Here is a 5,408-nt window from a genome sequence, read left to right on the forward strand (position 1 = left end):
GGGAAAGAGCGCGGGCTGATCCCACTAGAGCGCCAAACACCGAGATGCACTGAGAAAAGTCTTCTCAGCTACAGCCACCAGTGCACCTGTTTCAGGCAGTATTTGGTACAGCAGATTCCAGAACAGTAAAACAGTTTGGGCTGTTCTTTGGATTTGATTAGTCCCAAATAAGGGAAAGGGAGAGATCACAGTAGAGCACAGTTTCCCCACAAGGTTGATGCGAGCATTAGGTGACAGCTGTGAACCCTATGACTGGCTTAGGTAAGAAGAGGAATTTTTTTTCACTTAAGTAAAGGTGAAGTAATTCCAAACGTTAAAATTGCATTTATCTCTTTTGAAGTGTTATTAAGGGGGAATATGAACTTAATTTTTAGTTGTCCCTGGCATTTGAAGAGGGGTCTGTGTGTGAATGTGCCTTTCGGAGTTGGGTTGAGAAAAGATTTCTATGGGCTTAGGGTTCATGGATAGATTGATGTTTGTTCCTTCCTAATTGACTTATCACTCTTGTCCACACTGCCCAGTTACGAAAAACTATTTTGGAGAATTTAAGTCACATGCAAAAGTAGATATAGGACTCTTAAGTAATCCTAAAAATTATTGAGGGGCCCAAGTGGATAAAACGTGTATATATCTGTCCATGTTAGCCACATTAGATACTAAAACAGAATTTTAAAACACAAGCACACATTCCATGAGCCGTTAAGTATAGTGATATCACATGTCACAGAGCCTCTGGAAAACTCCTCTGTGTTCTTGTAAGGGAATGAGAGCAAAAAAGGCAAATAATGTCTTAGTATTATATGAAAATAGTTTTGACCCCTGAAAGGAACTGAGTCCCTCCACCACACTTGGAGAGCCATTGATAGAATATATATATATATATGTATATATTCATAGAAGTTAGACTTGGCATACCTGAGCACAGTGCCACTCTCACATGTAAATAAATGATTTCCTCATGTCATCAAAGTCCACTAAATATTCAAATTTCCAATGGTTGCATATGTCATGATTTGTTATTACAGACTTTTTCCCCCAGCTCTGAATAACCTATATTTTATTCAGTTGATATGGCTCTTAAGAATTTATTAATCTCTAGGAGTCTTACAACGTATTTGTAGGAGAATCTAGTTGTTTTGCTCGTTTATTTTTTTGTTCTGGGGGTTTCCTATAGTCTGGGCTTTGCTGATAATGTCTCCTTCACTCCATGTTCCTCTGCCAACTTTTTCATTCCTTTGTACAGAGTGATCTCTCTTTCAAACGACACTTAGCTAGTGTTCACTATGTGGAAAGTGAGCCACATTTGTGCTGTGGGGGCAGCCATCTCTGTCCCCTGTAGGTACCCTAAAGAGGCTGATGGCGAAGGAGGAGTGGGAACTGGCATTTTTGAAACGTTGTCATGGCCTTTGGTTGGGACAAAAGAACTAATAGTGGTGGACAGATAGTAGGAGTAAGAGACAAGTTCATTTTAAGCGGAATAAGATTTTAAAATGCACTCAGGGGAAAAGAAACATGTTTAAAAAGGTAATTTTGTTTTAAAAATTATTGTTACAGAGGAAATGCAGATTTCCTATAAAATAATTTAAATAGTGAAAAAAGAGCAGCCCCTCGCTCCTTACAGATAACCACTTCTATCTATACAGATATATTAACACAGATTCTTTTTTAGTATGAAATGGAACCAAACTATTGGGTTGGCCAAAAAGTTCCTTCAGTTTTAAAGTAAAAATAAAAGGCACATTTTTCATTTTCACCAAGAACTTTATTGAACAACGTATTCACCGTTTTGTGCCATTTCTGCCATTTTTCAGGCAACTTCATAATTCCGTCTTCAAAAACTCTTTTTTTGAGCAAAGAACTGTTCCAGGTGCCTTTTACAGTCTTCCAGGGAATTGAAATTTTTTCCATTAAGAGAATTTTGTAAAGACCGAAATAAATGGAAATCCAAAGGTGCAATGTCTGGTGAATACAGCAGATGAATCAGAACTTCCCAGCCAAGCTGTAATAGTTTTTGCCTGGTCATCAAAGAAACATGTGGTCTTGTGGTATCTCGATGGAAGATTATGCGTTTTCTGTTGACTAATTCTGGACACTTTTTGTCGAGTGCTGCTTTCATTTGGTCTAATTGGGAGCAGCACTTGTTGGAATTAATCGTTTCATTTTCCAGAAGGAGCTCATAATAGAGGACTCCCAATCCCAAGGGAGATATACACAACATCACCTTCTTTAGACGAAGACCAGTCTTTGGTGTGGTTGGTGGTGGTTCATTTCGCTTGCCCCATGATCTCTTCTGTTCTATATTACTGTACAGTATCCACTTTTCATTGCCCGCCACAATTTGTTCTAAAAACAAAACGTTTTTGTTATGTCTCAGTAGAGAATCACATGCAGAAATATGATCAAGAAGGTTTTTTTTGCTTAACTTATGTGGAACCCAAACATCAAAGCGATTAACATAACCAAGCTTGTGCAAATGATTTGCATTTGATTTGGATATTTTGAGTGTGTCAGCTATCTCCCGTGTGGTATATAATGTTGATTGTTCTCAGTCTCGATTTGATCGCTATCAACTTCAGCTGGTCTACCCAACTCTGGAGCATCATCCAGTAAGAAATCTCCAGCATGAAACTTTGCAAACCACGTTTGACACATTCTGTCAAGTCACAGCACCTTCTCCATACACTGCACGAATCTTTTTTTGAGTTTCAGTTGCGCTTTTACCTTTCTTGAAATAATAAAGCGTAATATGCCAAAAATTTTGCTTTTTTCCTTTCATCCTCAGTATTAAAATGGCTACACAAAAATTCACCAATTTTAATGTTTTTTTTTAAATGCACGCTGACATGACAGCTTTTACAATACAGTCTAACAAAATTGTTTCAAATGAAGTTAAAGACAATTAAGCACTACCAGAGCCATCTTACAGGGAAAAAAAGGAAAAAACTGAACAAACCTTTTGGCCAACCCAGTACGTAAGCACCTTGCTGTTTTACATAACTATATACCCTGGATGCCTTTCCATGCTGTGTGTGCAGATTTTTCCTTTTTTTCTACTGATAGCAAGGTATTGCATTTTGTGATGCACCATAATTTATGTACTCCTCTGATGATGAACTTTTGGATTGTTTCTGACTTTTCATTAGTACAAACAGTGCTGCAGTGAATATATCCTTGTGTAGGCATATCCACACGCATCATGGGATAAATTCTGAAAAGTGAGGTTACTGGGTCAAAGACTTTGTTAAACGTTTTGTTTTTAGAAGAAATCATGCACATGATTTAACAGCTAACAGCCAAATTTTTAAAAAATAGCACTAAGGATAAGAACTGAAAAGGTAGTCTCCCTTAATTTTTGACCCTTCGTTCTCCCAAATTCTCTCAGCAAAGGCAACTACTATTTATTATCTATCCTGCCAGAGATGGTCTGTATATATAGAGGTATAGAAAGGGTGTGTGTGTGTGTGCGCGTGCGTGTGTGTGTGTAGATATCTCTTCTAAACATGAAGAGTAGTATGGTATAACATCTCTCTCTCTCTGTCTCCCCCCCCCAACCCCCACCACGTATAAATGTAGACATACACCTCCTTTCCACCCCTGAACAACGAAAGTTGGAAGTTGTTCCATGTTAGATAGAGCTCTCAGTCCTTCTTACTAGCTATGGTACAGTAGTAGTCCCTGATTTGGCTATATCTTTTCTTTTTCTTTCTAATAAATGTATTTATTTATTTATTTTTGGCTGCGTTGGGTCTTCGTTGCTGCGCACGGGCTTCCTCTAGTTGCGGTGAGCAGGGGCTGCTCTTCATTGCAGTGCACGGGCTTCTTATTGTGGTGGCTTCTCTTGTTGCAGAGTGTGGGCCCTAGGCATGCGGGCTCAGTAGTTGTGGCTCGCAGGCTCTGGAGCGCAGGCTCAGTAGTTGTGCACAGCTTGCTTAGTTGCTCCGTGGCATGTGGGATCTTCCCGGACCAGGGCTCAAACCTGTGTCCCTGCATTGGCAGGTGGATTCTTAACCACTACGCCACCAGGGAAGTCCCTGATTTGGCTATATCTTAATTTATAGGACTAGTGCCCCAATATCTGTACATTTAGATTGTTTCCAGTGTTTTGCTGCTATCACAATTTTTGACTTGTATGTATATCTTTGTACAGCTGAGTGGTAACAGCTGGATGAATTCTAGGGGGTGAAATTTCTGGATTAAAGGATATTGACATTTTTAATAAGCATAGATATTGCCAGATCCTCTCCAAAAACATTATGCAAATTACACCCTCACCAAAGTGAATGAGTCCCTGTGCCCCAAATTCTCACCAACACTGATATTATTCTTTTACTGATTTGCCATTCTCTTAGGCAGATTGTCTCTTAGGCAGAATGTCTTTTCATAACTTCATGGGCATTTGTATTTTGCTGTTGCTTATATTCTCTGTGAACTTTTCTGTTGCATGATTTCCCATTTATTCTTGTTGGTTTGTATTCTTTATATTCTTTGTATATTAAAAACTAAAGTCTAAAGACAAAAAAAATAGAAACAAAGCATAAAGCAGGATGGGAGAAGCAAAATCAAGCATAATAATTTAAAAATATGAAATGGTTCAATTTTTTGACTGAAAATACTATAATTCAAAAAAAAAGCTAAAGTTTTTTAATGAGTGAAAGTTTCTCCCCCTTTTTTATTTGCTAACATCTATTTTACCAGGAGAATGGCCACATAGGTTTACAATATGATTGTTCTGAGTTGTTGGGGTTTTTCTGGTGGTACGCGGGCCTCTCACTGTTGTGGCCTCTCCCGTTGCGGAGCACAGGCTCCAGATGCGCAGGCTCAGCAGCCATGGCTCACAGGCCTAGCTTCTCCGCGGCATGTGGGATCTTCCCCGACCGGGGCACGAATCCGTGTCCCCTACATCGGCAGGCGGACTCTCAACCACTGCGCCGCCAGGGAAGCCCGATAGTTCTGAGTTTTTACCAAATGGATGTTTTCAGTTTTTATAGAAACAAATTTATCAGTTTTTTTTCTTTATGGCTTTGGGGTTTTATGTCATGTTTGGAAATGCATTTCTGTTCCAAAATTATGAAATATTCTGTATTTTTTCCCGTTATACCTTGGATCTTTAACCCAGACTTTATTTTGGCTTGAGTGAGATACAGAAATCTAGCTTTATACATTTTTCCAAATTATAGTCATCCCAGTACCATTTATTTAGATACTACTAATCCAGCTTCCCCCCCACCCCCAACTGCAGTGACATAATTTTTGGTATATTTTATTCAGCTTTCAAATATACAGAGTTTAGGTCTATTTCTGGACTTTTTCTTTTGTTTCACAGATCTTTATTCTGTGCCAGAAACTTATTATCCTAGCTGTGTAATGAATTTTTTTTTTTTTTAGGAAGAAATTTCCCTAGTTTTAGG

At 38.7% G+C, this 5,408-nt stretch overlaps 1 protein-coding gene across 2 annotated transcripts in view; it reads left to right on the forward strand.

Annotated features, from left to right (window-relative positions):
* Nucleotides 1–5,408, forward strand: part of CREBBP (CREB binding lysine acetyltransferase) — a 137,221-nt gene that overhangs the window by 26,519 nt on the left and 105,294 nt on the right. The window lies entirely within an intron of this gene.

This window comes from Lipotes vexillifer, unplaced genomic scaffold (genome assembly GCF_000442215.2).
Source record: "Lipotes vexillifer unplaced genomic scaffold, Lipotes_vexillifer_v1.1 scaffold914, whole genome shotgun sequence".
Lineage (NCBI taxonomy): Eukaryota > Metazoa > Chordata > Mammalia > Artiodactyla > Lipotidae > Lipotes > Lipotes vexillifer.